Below are 21,476 nucleotides of genomic sequence, written 5' to 3'. Positions count from 1 at the left end.
TGCCCTGTGAAGAGGGATAAGGGAACCCCTCCCATTTCATCAGCATCTCACCCTTCATTGTTTTTACCCCTCACTCCCCACTTTGTATAGTATTTAGTGCAAAATTCTAAAATAAAAAAGGTGTATGATTCTTCAGTTCTGGAGAAAGCTAAGGAAGCTGTATCGTAATTACACATACAGTCTTGAGAGTGAGACAGAAGGAGAGAAGGGAGGGAATCAGCCACATCCCTGAAACCTGGAGGGCACAGGAAAGCCTTTTAGGGATGGAGCAGCGGGCCAGGGGTTTTACCCAAAAGAGATCCCACATAGACCCTCGCTGTCAAAGCAACTCATTCAAACTTACATATTTATTATTTTTCAGATGAACCGCTACAATGATACTATAACAGAATCATTTCCACTAGATGCCGGATGTATTAGTACAATTTATTAAGCAAAGCTCTAAGATGAAAAAGAAAATAATTTTTTTAAAGCTCCTTTGTAAAGCAAAAACAACCAGAAATCCTAAGTCTAGTTACTAAATCTTTTGGTCATTTTTTTCTAACAGTAAATCATTTGAACTAAGAGTTGTGCCTGAAGAAGTTTTTTAAAATACCCTATTTAAGTCTAAGAAACACCATTAAATGTGTCATCTGAACTCATAATTTCACAGAATTCAGCCTCGATTCTTTTCTCTTGTGCACACTTGATTTCATATCGGTAGTGGCCCAAGGTTAAATGTCATTATTTTCTTCAGTTCATTGAGTTAAAGTTTATTCTGCTTCGTAGCTTCCTGCTGAGTCATCTTTTTACATTAGTTCTCCCACTGTGTGATTTGAAGGCTCTGCCTCCACGAACAGTTCCAGCCGCTTCTTGCAGCAGTTCATGCAAAAACTCCCAACTGCTTCAAAGCAGCTCTCAAACCTTTCCATGCACAACAATCACCTAGATCTTGTTTAAATTACGGACTCCTGGTTTTGCATGTTGAAATCAATTTGCCCAATGGTTCAGTTGTAGATGATCCTCAGATCCTGCTTTGACAAACATTGTTTTATTTTTCCCTGTCCTGGCGCCTTAATGAAACAAATCCTGTGCATACAGGTTTCTTCCTCTGCCTATCTAGAGTGGTATATTGACTTCTGATTGAGCCCTGGATAGTTTATCTTCTTGCACTGTTGTTTATTTCATGTGTTACATCTCAGTTCTGGAATGTACTGAACACACCAGGGAGGAATCCCATGTCTTAAGTGACTGTATAGTAATATATAATAAGCTTTAAGCAATATTGGCATGGAATGTCCATGGAACAGTGAGCCTTTTATAGTGAAAGAATGAAGTTAATTATATCCTTGGAGGCAAATAGACCAAGAGTACCTGGGAGAAAGCAAAGACATTAGATGAAGGACATATTGGCGCATAGGCAGTGTTGCAGCGTAGGCCTTTGGTGCCACTATAGACATAAAAACATGAGGCAATCCACACACAGCGTGGGGCACCACAGAGCCAGGGAGACCCAGGCACAGGCTCTGTCTTTCCTTGCTATGTTTCTTGGGTGTGTCTTTTCCATACACTTCAGCATGTCCAACTAGAAAATAAAATTGTATTTTGTGTTGTCCAAGATTCCTTCTGAGGCTGTCGAGTTTAGAAATTTTCTTCTATCTGGGGAAGATACCAGCTATGGTAGGAACATTGGCGTTGCACAAGTGAAGAATTTTCTGGTTGTGAAGTTGTCACTACCTTTGTTCTTAGTTTTCTTTTTCTTTTTTTTGTTTTTTTTTTCTTTCTTTCTTTTGCCCATCAGCCCATTGCCTAGATTGAAGCCAATGAATCTGAGTTTTCTTTTTCTAATTTCAAATTATTTTCTATTTAAAAATCTTTACACATCTTTTCTCCACTGTTTCACATCCCTTATAAATTAGAGGCAATGCTGTTTGATATTATATGTGATTATTCTGATTCTACATGGAATTATGCTGAGGCTTTTTAGCACTCTGATATTCATTTCTGCCACTTCTGTGGGAAATGCCTTCTTGGAAGATTTTTGCGTCTGAGAACCTTCCTGAGATATTCTATTTTATTATCCTGTCGTCTTTTTGCTGATATCATCTGTAAAACCTTTTTCCACTTCATCTCACAATTTATTTTTCCTTTCCATTGTGCTGTAAAATGTGCATTTCATAGTATAACTACATAATTCAAGTCCCGGGCTCCTATCCCTAAAAGAATGTGTATGGTTTCATAAGTAAGGTTTTTGTAAGTTGATTTCTATTTTTTGCAGCTGATACATAGGTATCATTTAAGTACGTTTAGTTTTACAATAGAAATGATATTAGGCAATTAGATTATTTTCAAATATCCCATATAATTTCTACTACAAGTATTTAAGATGAAATCACTTTTCTATCTTTTGTAGCATAATACATTTCAAATATTTAGTTTATTTAAATTTCATTTAATGCTAAATAAACATTATCACTTTATTATTTAGGTAAAATAACAAATGTTAAGAAAAAATTAAAAGGAAAATATTAGTAATAATTCTCTTAATTAACTGTAAAACTTTTCATTTATAAATGTTGAATTAATCATAGCCTAATGCCATTTTGTAATTCTTTTTACTTGCTGATATATCATAAAAATTATCACATAATCTTTATAATTTTTAATGGCTGCGTTATGTTTCATTGAGTTAGCTATTCCATCACTCAGTGAAGCTCCTTTCTGCTGTGCTCACCCTCCAGCTGTCCGGGTACTGAATTCTTCCTGGAGGTTGGCCGAGAACTTGGGACCTGCCAAATGGTGGGACTGAAAGATCTGTAACACAAGCAGGGTTGAAACATTCCCTATTCACCATGTTGCAGGCAATGAGAAGGAGAGAAGAGCTACTGCCCTTCAGGGAGCTCAGACCTTGGGGGGCTCCCCAAGCCAGGGCTGTGACACCCTTTTTGGGGTTCTGCAGTTCCTGGTATCTCCAAGCTTCCTCATACCAGCTCATTTCCCTCATCCAGACGTGGGTGGCCACAGCAGAAGCTGCTTGCAGTGCATCTGATCCAACCACAGTCTTGCACAGAGCTGGTGCCTGAGCCGCACCTAAGCTGTCTGTCCCTCCATAGCAGCTAGCATGCCTGGCTGTAAGTAGTGGCTGGACCCCATGCTTGCTCACTCACAAACCCCTTGCTGCTCTGTGCCTCACTCTCCCTTGGCAGGCGTGGGATCCAGGCCAGTAGCACAAGCCTAGCTCAGCCTGCCAGGCCGGGTGGGCAGAACAAGCCCAGCAGGGCTAAGCAAAACTCGGGCAAAGGTGCCACTGGCCACACAGATTTCTTGCTGGTAAAGTTACACCTAAGAATCCTGTGATAGTAGCAGCAGAGTTGCTCTGATTGTAACCTAGCCCATCTGGTTCTTCTTAATCTGCTATGATTCCTATGATACTCTGGGAACTCTAGGGTTCTACAGGACAAGATTTGAAAATGACTGGTTTAAAAAAAAGGAGATGTCATATATCATCATAATTTGTGCCCTGGAGAAAATGGCTGACAGTAGCTTAAATAACACTTCTCTTTGAGGGGTTTTACTTGAAATAGGGATCAAAGTAACTGAACCCCAGTAGAAAAATTTCATAAGTCAGCATGAGTGGGAGAATTGGCAGCAGAGGGAGGTGGCAGGCACAGAACCAATTCAGTTGCTCTAAAATCACGTTATTCATCCTGTCACCTACTCCCTGGATGAGGTGATGGCCACAGACAATTTATTGTGAGTCATTGTCACTAGAAGACACTTGATACTTTTTGAGGAGTGCACTGTTCACATGAATTAATCCTAATCCTACAAAATAGGCTACTTTATAAATTTACCTAATAATAAATAGGCATTTGAAATGACTCCCAAGAAAGCAGTTGAGAAGAGTAAAATTTAAATACAATAATGGCTAATTAGAAAAAGAATTTAAGATTTTTCTCTCAACCAATCAAACCAAATTAACATATTTAAAGGGGAAATGACAAGTGGTGATTATTTAGTGCCTGAGAGCATGAGGGAGGGTTTTGTTTGTACTCTCAACCAAAGAAGTGAATGTTCCAAAATGTCACTGAAGAACAAAATGTCATCTGGTGGAACTGACGGCTGACAAATTTAGAGCAAGTTGAAGAAACTATTACTTTGTGCCACTTTTAGCCAACTTGTGAAACCCACTGCCACAGGAGGTTATGGAGTTGAGCACCACAGTTGGTTTTAAAATGGAATGAGTAACTTTATGACTAATAAAGGCCAGTGCAAGCTCTTCATGCTAAGATAAAAAGGGTAGTCAAAGTACATGTTTCAGAGCACAGGCCAAGTGCTGCAGGTGTTAGAAGTAGGGACCTTTCCCTTGTAAACACTGATATATAATTAGCCATACAGAGCACAAGAAACATTTCTACCTCTCTGCCAGAACTAAATACTGCCCCCTGCAGAAGTAGGGGTCCAGGAGAGGGGCTGCTGTGGAGTTAAGTGTGGAAGAATCCTCAGTAAGGGGCTTGTGCTGAGCTTGCTCACCCATGAGCTACCAACAAGCAATCAAACCAAAACCGTTCAGACTGTTTTCCTGCCCTCTCCATCACCTCCAACAGTTTCATGCTGAGCTTGCATCATCCCACTGTCTAAAATCAACACTGGGCCACCACCTTCTTCATTACCTGAGTATCCTGGTGGCCCATTCTGCACTTGATGTCTCTCTTTCTGAGTGTCTGCTCATAGTTCCCATGTATTCTCCTACCTTGATAATCTGGTCTGGATCATGAAGAAACATAAATATCCTTGAACACTTTTCTTGGTGCAGGTGTTCACAATTCAACAGCTTTGAGGGTCAAAGTAGATAATGTAAGTGTGTACAACAGCCCAAGTACAGAACATTTAACTTTCAGAAATAGAATCACACAGTCTTCATTTTTACTAAATTAGAACTAAATTAGAAGTGAATGGTGTAATGTAAGCAGATATGATATTTTGGATTATATATTAAATTCAAAATAAAAAGATTAACTAAAAATTGTCAAACTCTAATTCTTCTGATTTATAATTAGAAAACAAACATCTTTTTTTCTATGTAACATGTATTAGACTTTGTATTTCTCTTTAAAATAGACAGTACAGAATTTGGCCTTGAATCCCTTAAATGAGAACAATATTTTGTTTTATTTTAGTTCATAATGGAGAACAGATGTTTTCAATGCAGGTACTTCCAAACATAGTTTGCTTTTATGTTTAGAGTAACTACTTTCAAGACATTGAGGAAATCTAATTTTCTAACATTATCCTATTTTGCTATCAGTATCATATTTTAATGCTACTTGGCTTATTTGATAAATTTGCATTAATTCTATAAGTATTAATTGTGAGAAACAAAGTGAAAAACATTTATTTTTTTTAAAAGTTTGAAGTTAGAGAACTTTGTTTGGAATTAGGTCTTCAACTCTGCAATGGGGAATTCCCATAATATCCAATTCTGAAAATCGAGTCTGGTTTAAAAAGTGTGGTAGATTATTTCTTGCCAAAGAAACAATTCTTTCTAAAAATAAGATAATCAGAACATAAATGTTAAAAATTTTTATAAGCTCCCTTGCATTTTAAAAACTAATCATTACTTTTCATGGTAGCATTACTTATTTGATTTGCTTTCAAAAAAGAACACCATTGAAATTTCTGTTGTTTCTCTCAGTTCATTTAAATTCTCACAATGTATTATCTTTCTATAGTTTTTTCAGAATGATGACTTCAGTTGCATTCTTTTGACAAAGACATACTTTGTGTATTAAACGTGAAAGAGTTGTCTCCAATTTTTTTTTTTGTAGTCTTTCACCTGCTTGGTTAAATTTATTCTTAGGTATTTTTTAAGCTATTGTAAATGAAGAATGCCTTCTTGATTTCTCTATCAGCTATTACATTATTGATAAATAGAAACACTACAGAGTTTTGTATATTTATTTTGCTTCTTTGAAAACAACTTTGCTGTCTCTTACTTTTCTTGAATTATATTGTCTTTGCAGTCTCTATGTCATTTTCCACTTTTGCTAGAGACTTGGAGTCACAAAACATTTCTTAACTACAGAAAAATAACAGCACAACTATAATGGAAATGAAAGCTGATAACAATCATTGTTAGGCTCATGAGATGTGATTCTAGTAAATTAGAAAATATGCCATTCTAGAGAGAAGAAGAGCAGTTACACAGTTCCAGCCAAATGCCACCTCGTAAGACTGAGGCCCCAGTGTTGTGAGAACATCTCAATGATTCCAAAGGGTCCAAATACACAGAATTTCTCCCAAGTTTTAAATGTAGCCAACTAATTGAAATATTTTTTATTGATACATAGTATTAATCTACTTTTATGGGGTACATGTGACATTTTCTTACATGCACAGAATGTATAGCAATCAAGTCAGGGCATTTACAGTATCCATCACCTCAAATAGTTATTATTTCTGTATGTTGGGGACATTTCAAATTCTCTTTTCTAGCTATTTTGAAACGTGATGATTATTAACTTTAATCATCTTACTCTGATATCAAACAGAATTTATTCATTCTGTCTAACTGTTTCTACCCTTAACTAGCCTCTCCTCATGCACTCCCCACACAACCTTCCCAGCTTCTAGTAGTTATCATTCTACTTTTTATAAGATCAACTTTTTAGCTCCAACGTATGAATGAAAACATGCAATATTGGTCTTGTGGTGCCTGGCTTATTTCACTTAACATAGTGATCCCTAGTTCTGTCCATGTTGCTGCAAATTATAGGATTTCATTTTTTTTATAGTCAAATAATATTCCATTGTGTATATATACCACATTTTCTTTATTCATTCATCTGTTGTTAGACACTTAGCTTGATTCCATATCTTTGCTATTGTGAATTATGCTGCAATAAATATGACGGTGCAAATACCTCTTTGATATACTGATTTCCTTTCCTTTAGATAAATACCCAGTAAAGGGATTGCTGAACTGTATAGTAGTTCTATCTTTAACTTTTTAAGAAAGTCATATACTGTATTCCATAGTGGCTGAACTAACTTAAATTCCCACCAACAGTGTATAAAAATTCTTTTTTCTCTACATCTTCATCAGCATCTGTTATTTTTTCTTTTTAATAATAATGGCCATTCAAACTAGGGTAAGATTAGATTAGTAATGCTGAATCTTTTTATATACCTGTTGGTCATTTGTATGTCTTCTTTTGAGAGATATCTTTTCATGTACTTTGGCTACTTTTTTCATGGGATTACATTTTTTCTTGCTTTTGAGTTGTTTTAGTTTGTTGTCTTTTTTGGATATTAGTCCCTTGTCAGATGAATAGTTTACAAATATTTTCTCCCACTCAACAGGTTGTCTTATCACTCTGATGATGATTTCTTTTGCTGCTCAGAAGCATTTTAATATATTATAGTTCTATCTGTGTACTTTTGGTTTTGGTTCCTGTGCTTTTGAGATCTTAGCTGTAAAATCTTTGCATAGACCAATGTCCTGAAGTGTTTCTCCTGTTTTCTTCTAGTAGTTTTATATTTTCAGGTCTTATTTTTATGTCTTTAATCCACTTTGGGTTAATTTTTGTATATGGTGAGAGATAGAGGTCTAGTTCATTCTTCTGCATATGGATATTCAGTTTTCCCAGAACTATTTATTGAGAGAATGTCCTTTCTCTAGGGTATGTTCCTGGCACCTTTGTTGAAAATAGTTGGTTGTAAATACCTGGATTTGTTTCTGGGCTCTCTATGCTGTTCCATTGGTCTATGTGTCCATGTGTCCATTGGTCTATGTTTTTAATACCAACACCATTCCAATTTGGTTACTATAGCCTTGTAACATATCTTGAAGTCAGTTAGTGTAACACCTCCAGTGTAACACCTTGTTCTTTTTGTTCATAATTGAGTTGGCTATTTGGGGTCTTTTTTTGGTTCCATACACATTTTAAGATTGTTTTTTATATTTCTGTGAAAAATGACATTGGTATTTTGATCGGAATTGTGTTGACTCTCTAGACTGCTTTCAATAATATGGTCATTTTAACAATATTAGTTCTTCCAATTCAAGAGCATGGGATGTCTTTCCATTTGTTTGTGTCCTCTTTGATTACTTTTCTTTTCTTTAGACACAGGTTCTCACTGTGTCACTCAGGCTGGAGTGCAGTGGTGTCATCATAGCTCACTGTAACCTCAAACTCCTAGGCGCAAGCAATTTTCCTGCCTTAGTCTTCCGAGTAGCTAGAACTATATAGACATGTGTCACCACACCCAGTGATTTTTTTTTTTTTAAGAGAGAGAGGTTCTTGCTATGTTTTCCAGGCTGGTCTTGAACTCCTGGACTCAAGAGATCCTCCCACCTCACCCTAGCCTCCCCAGGTGTTGGGATTACATGAATGAACAATCACATCCAGCCCTCTTCAATTTCTTTCATCAGTGTTTTGTTGTTTTCCTTGCAGAGGTCTTTCACCTCCTTGATTAAATTTATTCTTAGTTATTTTTAAGCGATTGCAAATGAGATTGCCTTCTAAATTTCTTTTTTTAGCTATACCATTATTGATAAATAAAAATGCCACTGATTTTTATATATTTACTTTATTTCCTGAAAATATATTTGATTTGATTATTAGGTCTAAGAGTTTTTTGGTGGAGTCTTCAGATTTTTCTAAATAAAAGATTATGTTATTTGCAAAGAGGAAGGGTTTGACTTCCTCTTTTGCAATTTTGATACCTTTTCTTTCTTTCTCTTGCCTGATTTCTCTGGTAAGGACTTCCAGTATAATATTGGATAGGAATGGTGAAAGAGGACATCTTTGTCTTGTGCCAGTTCTTAGAGGAAAGGCTTTCAACTTTTCCCCATTTAGTAAGGTGTTAGCTGTGGGTTTATCATATATGACCTTTATTATGCTGAGGTATATTTCTTCTATGCCTAGTTTGTTGACAGTTTTTTTTTTTAAATCATGAAGAGACAATGAATTCTAACAAATACTTTTTATGTTTCTATTGAGATGATCACATTGTTTTTATCCTTTATTCTATCTATGTGATGTTTCATGTTTACTGATTTGCATGTGTTGAACCATCCTTATATCCCTGGGATAAATTTCACTCGATTGTGGTGTATTATCTTTTTGATATGTTGTTGAATTCAGTTTGCAGTACTTCGTTGGTGATATTTGCATCTATGTTCATCAGGGACATTGGTTTGTAGTTTTCTTTTCATTATTGTGCCCTTGTCCAGTTTTGGTATCATGGTAACGCTGGCCTCATAGAATGAGTTGGGGAGAATTCTATCTTTTTCAAATTTTTGGAATACTTCGGGGAAAATTGGTGTTTATTTTTCTTTATGCATTTGGTAGAATGCAGCAGTGAAGTCATTTTGTCCTGGGGTGTTTTCGTTGTTATGGAAGACTTTTTACTACTAATTTAATCGTATTACTTATTATTAGTATGCTCAGGTTTTCTATTTCTTCCTGATTCCATCTTGGTAGATTGTATGTATCCAAGAATTTATTCATTTCTGCTGTATTTTCCAGTTTGTTAGCATATAGTTGTTCATATGATATGTTCATGTTAAAGATCTCTGATGATCTTTTGTATTTCTGTGGTATCAGTTTTAATGTCTCCTTTTTCATGGTGATTTTTAAAATTTGAGTCTTCTCTTTTTTTATTAGTCTAGCTAATGGTTTATCAGCTTTATCTATCTTTTGAACAACCAACTTTTTGTTTCATTGATCCTTTATAGTGTTTATTTCATCTCCTCTATTTTGTTTAATTCTTCTCTGTTCTTTATTATATATTTTATTCTACTAATTTTAGGTTTGGCTTGCTCCTGATTTCCTAGTTCCTAAAGTGCTTCATTAGACTTTCTACTTTTTTGATGTAGGTGTTTATTGCTACAAACTTCCCTTTTAGCATTGTTTTTGTTGTAGTCTACAGGTTTTGGCTTGTTGTGTTTCCATTTTTATTTGTTTTGATTTTTTAAAGTTTTCTTCTCCTGCAGCCACCGAGTCAAAGCTGGTTGCTGGCCCAGTCCCATCCTGCACAACCTGCCTCCTTTTTTTCCTTTCATATGACAGATGCTGCTATGTTCTTCACCAAGGACTTTCTGGCAGGTGGAGTGGCTGCAGCCATCTCCAAGACAGTGGCAGTGCCCATCAAGCATGTCAAACTGCTGCTGCAGGTGCAGCATGCCAGCAAGCAGATCACCACAGATAAGCAATTATAGACTACATGGTCCACATTCCCAAGAAGCAGGGAATCCTGTCATGGCATAGTAACCTGGCCAATGTCATCAGATAATTCCCCACCCAGGCTCTCGACTTCACCTTCAAACACAAATACAAGCAGATCTTTCTGGGTGGGGTGGACAAGAGGACCCAGTCTTGGTGCTACTTTGCGGGGAATCTGACATCATCTGGTGCCACTGGAACCACATCGTGGTGTTTTGTGTACGCTCTTGATTTTGCCCACACCCGTCTAGCAGCTGATGTGGGTAAAGCTGGAGCTGAAATGGAATTCTGAGGCCTCGGTGACTGCCTGGTTAAGATCTACAAATCTGATGGGATTAGGGGCCTGTACCAAGGCTTTAATGTGTCTGTGCAGGGTTATTATCATCTACTGAGGTGCCTACTTCAGTATCTATGACACTAGAAAGGGAACATTTTCAGATCCCAAGAACACTCACATTGTATCAGCTGGATGATTGCACAGACTGTCACTGCTGTTGCTGGGTTGACTTCCTATCCATTTGACACTATTTGCCCCCACATGATGATGCAGTCAGGGTGCAAAGGAACTGACATTATGTATACAGACTGCTGGAGGAAGATTACTTGTGATGAAGAAGGCAAAGCTTTTTTCAAGGGTGCATGGTCCAATGTTCTCAGAGGCATGGGTAGTGCTTTCGTGTTTGTCTTGTATGATGAAATCAAGAAATGCACGTAAGTTATTTCCTAGGATTCTCCCCCACGACCTGTGAACAGGTATGTTGCATTAAATAACATATCCTGAGCATTCTTGATAGACTCCTGGTTGTCAGTTTATCAGTGGCAACTATTTACTGGTTGAAAATGAGAAGTAGTAATATTCATCTGACTAGTTTTCTCTTAAAGCCATTTCTATGATGATGATGATGGGACTCAATTATATTTTGTATTTCAATCACTCCTGATAAATAGCATATTTGGAGAAAAAAAATTTCTAAAATTTTAAAAATTTATTCTTGATTTTTTTCTTGACCCAATGGCTGTGTATTTGCAGTTTTCAAAGTTCTTCTTTTTGTTAATTTCTAGCTTTAATTCACTGTAGTCTGAGAAGATAGTTTGTATAAATTTGATTTCTGAAAATTTGTTGGACTCATTCTGTGGCCAAACATATGACCTGAAGAATGTTTCATGTGCCAAGAAGAAGAATGTATATTCTCTAGCTGTTGAATAAAATGTTCTGTGGGTATCTGTTAAGTCTATTGGAACTAAAGTGAAATTTAAGTTCACGTTAGATGTAATGTTTCTTTGTTAATTTTCTGTCTAGAAGATCTGTCTAGTGTTGATTGGGGTTGAAGTTCCCAACTATTATTGCATTGAAATCTATCTCTCTCTTTGGATCTAATAATGTTTCTTTATACATCTGGGGGCTTCAGTGTTGGGTGCATATATATTTAGAATCATTATATTCTCTTGCTGAATCTTCCCCTTTATCATTATCTAATGACCGTCTTTGTCTCTTTTTGCTATTTTGACATAGAGTCTCTTTTATGTGACATAAGTATAGTAACTCCTGCTCACTTTTCGTTTCTATCTGCACAAAATTTTTTTTAATTCCTTCACTTTCAACCTATATGTGTCTTTACAGGTGAAATGATTTTCTTGTAGGCAGCATAGAATTGGATCATGTTTCTGGACCCCTTTAGCCAGTCTATATTTTATAAGTGAATAATTTAATCTGTTTACATTCAAGATTATTATTGGTAAGTAAAGGGTTATTCCTGCAGTTTTGGTCAATTGTTTTCTGGTTGTTTTGTATATCCTTTGTTTCTTTCTTTTCTGTTTTATTATTTTGTCACTGTAGTTTGGTAGTTTTCTGGAGTGGTAACATGAGTCCTTTCTCCTTCTTATTTGTGTGTTTGCTCTACCAGTGAGTTTTATACTTATGTGTGTTTTCATAATGGTAGATATCAACCATTCACTTCCAAGTGTAGGGCTGCTTTAAGCATTTCATTTCTTTCTTTCTTTTTTTTTAGATGGAGTCTTTCTCTGCCACCCAGGCTGGAGTGCAGTGGCACAATCTCAGCTCACTGCAACCTCCATCTCCCAGGTTCAAGCAATTCTCCTGCCTTAGCCTCAGATGGGATTACAGGCACATGCCACCATGCCCAGCTAATTTCTTTTTGTATTTTTAGTAGAGACAGGGTTTCACCATGTTAGCCAGGATGGTCTCGATCTCCTGACTTCATGATCCACCTGCCTTGGCTTCCCAAAGTGCGGGAATTACAGGTGTGTAATTCCACTCTGATGAGGTGGTCCCTTATATATAACTAGATGCTTTTCTCTTACTGTTTTTAGAATTCTCTGTTTGTCTTTGACTTTTAGCAGTTTGACTGTAATGTGCCATGGGTGAGATCTTTTTGGGTTGTATCTATTTAGAAATCTCTGAGCTTTCTTATCTAGATGTCTAAATATATTGCTCAACTTGGAAAGTTTTCATTTGATATTAGGTTAAATAGGTTTTCTGTATCTTTGCCTTTTTCTTTGCCTTGTGGGACACAGAAAATTCAAATATCTGGTCACTTTATAGTATACCACATGTTACACAGGGTTCATTCATTTTTTCTTTTCTTTCTTCTTTTTCCTTCCTCTCTTTCTTTCCTTCTCTCAATCGTTCTCTCTCCCTTCTTTCCTTCCTTCCCTCCTTCCCTCCTTCCTTCCTTCCTTCTTTCTTTCCTTCCTTTCTTTCCTTCTTTCTATCTTTTCTTCTTTCTTGGTTATTTCAAAAAACCTGTCTTCAGGTTCTGGAATTCTTCTGCTTTATCTAGTCTGTTGTTGAAGTTCTCAAATGTTCACATGACTTTTTATTTCATTCACTGAGTTCTTCAGTTCCAGGATTTCTGATGGATTGTTTTTGACGGTATCTATCTCTTTGGTTCTTTCCAACCTGTTGCTAGAAAATTTTTGTGCTCCTTTGAAAGTGTCATATATCCTGGCTTTTTCATATTTCTTGTGGCCTTACATTGATATCTATGCATCTGGTATAACAGTCACTTCTTTTTCCAGTTTTTTGGATTGGCTTTTGTAGAAGACTTTCCTGAAGATGTATTTATGGTGTTAGTTTGGTAGGGCACTTTAGCTTTGATTCTAGATACATGCAGTAGTATAATCTCTATATAATTTCTCTGACTGTAAACAGTATCTCTGGTATCTGTGATTTCCTCAGTGGCTTAGGCTGTAGTTGTTAGTTAAGGCTGTGTTGAAGTTTTGCTCTGGATGAGGACACTATACGGGTCACTCCTTAGGCCCCAGTGGTGGCAGTGACAGACCAAGCATGCCTGTCCTTGGGCCCCCAGGTGATATACATGGGCACAAATGTTAGCAGGTTCAAGCAGGCAGATTCTTGGGCCTCCAGGTGGCTTTCTCAGGTTTTAGTAGTAGCAGTGAACAGGTGGTTCTTCATGTCCCTGGACAGCATATGTGGCATGGGCAATGAAAGTAGTTGTGATGGGTTCCATGCAGCATACACTGGTATTAGTGGCAGCTCTGATGGGCTAGGCAAGACAGTCCCTGGGCCCGCAGGTGGCATGTGCAGATAGGTGCTAGCTGTGGTGTCAGCAGCAGGCTGAGCGAGCCTGTATTCTGGCCCCCAGAGGGAGTTCACAGATGCTAGCAGTAATGGGTGAGGTGAGGTAATCCCTAGGCCCTGGGGCAGCATGCTGAGGCACTAGAACATGGTGCCAGGCTGGGTGCACCTGTATTTAGTCTCCTTGGTGGTGTGCATGGGAGTAGCCTATGGTGGGCAGGATGGGGTGATCCCCAGGCCCTCAAGTTAAGTGCTCAAGTGGTAGCAGTAGCATTGGTGATGAGAGAGCCTATCCTCAGGGCACATGCATGTTAGCATGGGTGAGATTGCTGTCAGTGGCAGCAGCTGCTGGCAGGCAGCTCTCAGGCTCTGGAGGGCTCATACTTTGGCCTTCTATGCTGGTGGCAGCAGCAGTAGTGGGAAAAGCCAGTTCTAAGGGCACACGCAAGTGCGCTATGGTCCTCCTGCTGGGAAGGTGGGATTGCTTCCAGCAGTGAGCACTTCAGTTCCCAGAAGCGGCAGTAGTGGCAATGGCAGCTGGGGAGATCCTAGCCTCAGGGCAGATGCAAGTGCGGTTTCAGCCCAGCTACTGATTGGAGTGGGGTAGCCGTCAATGGCAGCAGTCCCCAGAAGGCAGGTTTCAGGCTCTGGTGAGTGCACGTTTTGGTTCCCTTTTTCCTGGGGGCAGCCTCCCTAGTGAGCTGCTGCACTGCCCATGTGTATGCTAGAGTGCTGAGGGCTTCGCCATTCAGCTGGGTTCAACTGATATCACACCACGCAGCCTACTGGGTGGATGCAGAAGCATGTCAGTGGGGGATCAGCAATGTGGAGATGCAGGGGCTGTTGGGCTCCAGGGCAGGATGCAGTCTGGTGGGAATTGAAGTCTGCATATGGCATCTTGCTGCAGCTGCTTAGGACATGGAGATGTGTGGGACCGAGCGTGATCTCCCTTTTTGGAGCAATGCTGTCATGTGGTCTCCAGGCAGCTCCATATTATAGTCTCGGGGCCTGCAAGAGTTGAAGGGCTCTCCTGGGGCTAGGGTTGCAGTAGTCTGCAGTGAGAGTATGGGCCTCTGGGGATCTCTAACTTGCTCTTTTCTTGCACTGAGGAGGCTCTCTAGGCTCCCAGCTGTTCCTGGCCAAGCTGGCTGCTTTCAAAATTTAAAAAATACAATACATATCACGACACACACACTATAATGGCTATAATTCAAAAGACAAGTTTTGGTAAGGATGCGGAGAAACTAGAACCCTGATAACATTGCTTGTATGAACAGAAAATAGCACAGCCACTTTGGAAAACAACTTAGCCGTTTCTTAAAAAGTGAAACTTCACATAAAATTCAACAATTCTACTACCAGGAATTTACCCAAGAGAAAGAAAACATATGTCCCCACAAAGACATTTATACAAAAGTTCATGGCATTATTCATAATAGCTCCAAACTGAAAAAAACTCAACTGCCTATCAATTGGTAAATAAACAAAATGTCAAATATTCATATAATGGAACATTACTCAGCCATAAAAAGAATTATCTTCTAATATATGCCATAGAATGAAATCTGCAAATCATTATGCTTAGTGAAAGAAGCCAAATTCAAAAGAGTACATACTATATGTCTCCATTTATATGAAATGTCCAGAATGGACAAACCTATTAAAACAGAAAATTAGATAAGTAGTTGCTTATTACCTCAGAGGGTGGGGAAACTGGAGGAAAATGGAGAGTAACTGCGAATGCATGAACAATTTCTTTTGGGGATGATAAATATGCACTAAAATGGATCGTGGAGATTGCTGCACAACTCTATGAGCATATTGAAAACCACTAAATTATATACTTCAAATGGATCAACACTATGGCATGTGAATCATATCTTAATAAAGCTGTTTTTAATTCAGAAATGAAACATGCAATAGAAAATGGGAAGCTAAGCTTTAGGAAAGCTAAGAAGAAGAAACAGAACAGAACAGGAAGAAGGTCAGGAGTGAGACAAGGAAGCTGGGCATTATATATTGGACTCTAGTGAGCAGAGGCAAGGTCTGGAGTTGATGGAGTGAATGACTGAGGGGTTCATTCCTGAGTCTACCTAGACCTGAGTGCTTAACAAATATTGGAAGATAATGCTTGATAGCATCCTTAGGGGGTGGAAGAAACAGCATCAATACTCACCAGTATATATACACCTGGGTTTTCTGGATTTATATGATCGCATGGAGAGAGGGAGGGATCCCTAATGATTAAGGAAATTAAATGTCCCATTATTGATGACAGTGGGATCTCAGTGTGTATTAAATTTAAGGCAAATGAATACTGCAAGGAAATTGGCTGAAGTGGGCTTGATGATTATCTCATTGGTATTCATTCTTTCTTCCCCTTTGTGTAGTGACCATGAAGTTTGGGGAGATTATCTTCAAGGACATGCCCTGAAGAGGATCAGTTACTCAAAGTAAACCCATTTCCTTTGCCACAGTACAGACCTACCTCCCATAAAATGTCCTGTTTTTTGCTATAGTGGTTCTTGAAAAGTCATGTCATTTTCAGACAATTCATTTTTTCCATGTGAGGCCTTTCCTGTTTACTCCAAAACACATTAAATAAAAAAAAGAAGTAATCAAAATAATAAATGATAAAAAATCCTGTTTACTCCAAAACACATTAAATAAAAAAAGAAGTAAAATAATAAATGACAATTTTTTGGAGTAAACAGGAAAAGCCTCACATGGAAAATAATTATGTAAAAATATTATGTAAAAACAATAAATATTATTTTTTACATTGACATATTCAGTTTACTCAAAGACATGTTCAATTTACTCAACACAACATTTTCTAGTCAGACAATTTCACATGAATCTAATTTGCATCTTGAGCAATATCTAGCAAAAACAAAACAACTGACTTTGCTTATGTATGCCAAATAAGAGGGATGGAGGTTTGCAGCTTTAACAATGCTTAGTCTGTTGTGAACCTACACTTTTTCCATGTGTTTCTAAGTTTTCATTTTCTTAGCTTTTATTTTATCCTAAAAGTATTTTTGTGTGCTATAATTTTTCAGTGTAGTTTAAGTGCAAGATCACCAGAGTCCCAAAAGGTTTAACAAGTGATGAAGAAAATGGCACAAAAATAAGACTAAGAATAAATCGGTAAACCCTTAGCATATTCTATTTTATGCCTAAACTTGAATTTTTGCTTTCAAATTATTGGATTTTTAAAAGTTATGTAAACTTCTTTGCATCGTTTAATTGTTATATAAAATCATCAGGTACCTTGAGTTGGGACTAAATGCCTCACAATTTTTCTTTTAAAATGAAAAAATATTTTTTTCACTTAGCAACAGAGGTTCCAGGAAGGAATTGGACATTAAACAAGGAATAAGTGTTTTAAGTTACTCAGGACTAAGTTAATCAAAGCATGACATTCCTCTTATAGGATTTGGTTCAGTGGTTGCCCACTGGGAACCATATGAGTCAGAAAACTCATATGATGGTTAGGGAAGGGACTGGCTCCTTCTCTTCTTGATTGTGGACATAAAGTATGCAGCTCTATGGGTACTGGTACCATTTTGTGACCATGTCAGGGAGATAGATAGCTTTGGATTGAAGCCAATATGACAGGCAGAATGAAAAGGCAGAAATAATCTATGGCTTTGAGGATGTGATTTACCTACCAAATTAAACTAAACAGAAAAATCATCATATTTCTCGAGTTTCTAGTTATGTGTCTGCTGTTTACAGCAAACTGATCTGAATTTTTTAATACATTTCAATAAAGAGTGTCATAAATTATGTTTTTGGTTTCCAGAAGTATGACGGAATACATGTGCAGAGAAATCCTTCCAGGAATAAGAAAAATAATACGAAGTAAATATTCAATTTTGTTTTTTGGAACATTGCTGAACTGGAAGTAAAGAACTGGAACTAGAGGAAACAAACAATGAGAAAGTATAATTCCATGAGGATTAGCTGAGTCCTAGAGCTTGCCTTATCCTTGAGAATATCTGCCAATTGTTATAGCCTGCAGTCTGGATGTTAATTGGCATATGTTTGAAGAACAGAAGTGAAAACCAAGTGCCGGAGTACAGTAGAGAAGGTAGGATCAGAGCATGAAGTTAGGACCCTTCAAAGCGCTACACTCACAGTGGGTGAACAAGAGGCAAATGTGACCCACAGCAGGAAAGATGTTCCTTCTCTTTGCATGGAGCAAAAATAAAGGAAAAAAGTTCCCCCTGAGGTGTCTTAACCACCAGCCATGTTCCCATCATTTTACCACTGAAATTAATAATGCCTAAAAAAATTTAACTAGAAATTTAATTTGAAAGTTGGTAATACCCCAGGTACTATTGTTATGAAGATATGTATTTTATTTGCAGGTCTCAAATAAAATATTATGAAGTTACAATAAAAATAATTAACATACATGCAAAGAAGCCACCATGAATCAAAAATTTAGTATAAATAGTAGTTGTAGAAGCATCTGTACATTAATAAAAATACAACACTTCAAAACTTTTGGAACAGAGCCAGTAGTTTTTAAAGGGAAATTGAAAGCCTAAAATGTTTGTATTAGAAAAACCTTGATCACCTAAGCATTTATCTTAAGACATTACAAAAAGAATAGCAAAAGTCAGTCATTCTTCCCTTCATTCAATGATGATACATGCTGAGAAATGCATTGCTAGGCAATTTTGTCATTTTTGTGACCGTCATAAAGTGTACTTAATAAGCCTGGATAGTATAGCACATTGTACAGATAGGCTATATGGGATAGCCTAGTGCTCGGAGGCTTCAAACCTGAACAGCATGTTGCTGTACTCAGTTTTGTAGGCAGTCGTAACACAACACCATTTGTATATCTATACATATCTAAATATATAATAGGTAAAGTAAAAATGATGTATAAAATATTTTAAAATGGTACACCTGTTTAGGTACCTCTTTACAAATAGAGATTGCAGGACTGGAAGTTTCTCCGGGGGAGTCAATGAATGAGTGGTAAGTGAATGTGAAGGCCTAGGACATTACTGTATACTACTTTATAAACACTGTATACTTAGGCTACACCAAATTTATTTTAAAATATTTTTCTTCTTCAATAATAAATGAATCTTAGCTTACTGTGACTTTTTTACTTTATACATTAAAAAAAATTTTTTTTATTTTTTACTCTTTTGTAATAACACTTAGCTTAAAACACAAACACATTGCACAGTTGTACAAACTTTTTTTTCCACAGTTTTATTCTATAAGCTTTTTTCTATTCAAACTTTTTTTGGTTTACTTTTGTAACTTTTTTGTTAAAACCTAAGACACAAACATATTAGTCTCGGCCTATACAGGGTCAGGATGATCAATATCACTGTCTTCCACATCCACATCTTGTCCCATTGGAGGGTCTTCAGAACAATAACATACATAGAACTGTCATCTCCTGTGGTAACAATGCCTTCTGGAACACCTTCTGAAGCACCTACCAGAGACTGATTTACACTTAACTTTTTTTCATAAGTAGAAAGAATATGTTCTAAAATAGTAATAAAAAGTGCCATATAGTAAATATATAAACCAGTACTATAGTCCTTTATCATCAAGTAGTATGTACTATACATAATTGGATGTGCTGTACTTGTACGTGATTGGCAACAAAGTGGTTTACACCAGTATCACCGCAAACAAACGTGTGAGCAATGTGTTATGTTACAATGCTAAGAAGTCACTGAGTGATTGTTCAGCTCTATTACATTATGAAGGGCATCATATATGCACTCTGTTGTTGACTAAAATGTCATTATGTAGCGCACAACTGTAAACCCAGAAACTGTAGGAGTAAGAAGTAATAAAATAATAAAGACAAGAACAGAAAAACATAAAGTAAAAAACTTCATACTTTTATATCAACAAAACCAAAAATGGTTCTTTGAAAAACTAATGATATTGAGACACCTCAGGCAAGATGGATTAAGGAAACAAAAGAGACAGCACAAAAGATTGGGAATGAATGAGAAGGTATAACTACAGAGATCAAAATGACAAGAAAATATAAGTAAATTTAATGTTAACACATTTGAAAAATTAAGTGAAATGAACAAAATACTTATAAAAGTTACTGAAACTGACTCAAAATTAGTCAAGAAATAAGATTTTTGTAGTACATAATGCTCCCTTGAAGAAAACAGCAGATCCACACAGTTTTACAGGAGAGTTCAAAGAAACATTCAAGGAAAGTTAATTCCAAACCTGAAATTCCAGTTAACAGAATAAAAGAGAAGGTTTTTCAATTCAGTTTATGTATTTAATTTCTTTTGTTATCAAAAGTAAAGAGAATAAAAGAAAGGGGAAAAACAGGCCAATCTTATTAATGCAAGGACAAAAAATTCTAAAAAAGGAAAAGTATAAATTGAACTCAGCAATGTATAAAAAGATGATATATAATTACCAAGTTTAATATACTCTAGAAATGCAATTTTAACATAATGAACATTAAATCTAACATTATAAAATCTATTAAGTAATGTATCACATTAATATGCTAAAAAGAAAATATTATTTTAATAGGTATAGAATATACAGTTGATAACATTTAATAATCATTTTTGATACAAAATCCCAGTGGACAAGTCATAAAAAGGAATTTTTTTAACCTGAAACAGTTATGTATGGAAATTTTATAGCAAACATTGTAATCAATGGCGAATCATTATAATCATTCACTATGCAACTATTGCTATTCAACATTGGATTAAATATCATAGCCAGTGCAATAAGAAAAAAAAAGAAACAGAAATGCTGTAAAGATTAGAAAGTAAATTATTATTAATCAGAGATAACATGGTTTTCTGCAAAATAGGAAACCGGAAGGAATTCTGCCAGAATTGTTATTACTAATCATTTGGGGGAATAATGCAATAAATTTATTAAGGTTCTGTCAAAGTTACCAGTTATGAGATTAATAACTAAAAGTCAGTGGCATTTTTATATGCCAGCAACAAACAGCAGAAAAGAAAAATTTTAAAGCATAGTATTTACAATAGTAAAAAAAAAAGTACCCAACAAGATTCTAACAGAAAGTATGTGAAGACGTTTTGTTTGTTTGGTTGGTGTTTGTTTGCGTCATCTTGAGTTTGTTCCTTAAGACAAATCAAACAGAAACAGAGGCTGTCATTTTAGTGGGGTTTCTAAAGGGAGCAGAGATAAAATGGATATTTTAAAAACAGACGTGCATCCGATCCTTTTTTTTTTCAGTCCCACCTGTATCCTACTTCTAGAATAATTGGTGTCAAGAACCCTGAAGCTTTGCAGATTCTGCAATGGCAATTAGTGTGCTTCTAAATTTTTCTCACTGATGGATTTATTCCGATTTCATGGATCTGCTAAATCATTTACCACACAACCATCCACCATTCAGATTCCACCACCTTCTCCCCTCTTGTCCCTTTGCCCTGGAGCATTTTGACTTCCCCCACCATTCTCTCTTCCCCTCAATCCCTTGACAGTTGTTTGAGAGTTTCTGGGAGAATGCAGAGTTGAGTATATGTGTTTAATTCTCCATTTTTACCACAGGAGAAATTTTACTAACTTTCTATAAACATATCTCTGAGAGAAATCAGGTATTCACTTGGAAACCAGGTTAATCAAGTATTTATTTGGTCATGGAAGACAGACCATGCTCTTTTTTCCCAGCAGGGCTGATTGTTCCTGAAATCTCT

At 36.7% G+C, this 21,476-nt stretch overlaps 1 long non-coding RNA gene across 1 annotated transcript in view; it reads left to right on the top strand.

Moving 5' to 3' along the window:
- LOC103792516 (uncharacterized) overlaps nt 1-21,476 on the top strand; it is a 60,185-nt gene that overhangs the window by 27,888 nt on the left and 10,821 nt on the right. The window contains exons 2-3 of the long non-coding RNA XR_001911333.4: nt 16,158-16,220; nt 17,576-17,863. This is a non-coding gene — a long non-coding RNA (uncharacterized LOC103792516). The remainder of the gene's footprint in view (nt 1-16,157; nt 16,221-17,575; nt 17,864-21,476) is intronic.

Source organism: Callithrix jacchus, chromosome 4 (assembly GCF_049354715.1).
Source record: "Callithrix jacchus isolate 240 chromosome 4, calJac240_pri, whole genome shotgun sequence".
NCBI classification, from domain to species: Eukaryota; Metazoa; Chordata; class Mammalia; order Primates; family Cebidae; genus Callithrix; species Callithrix jacchus.
This window is presented reverse-complemented; position numbering and strand designations above follow the sequence as displayed.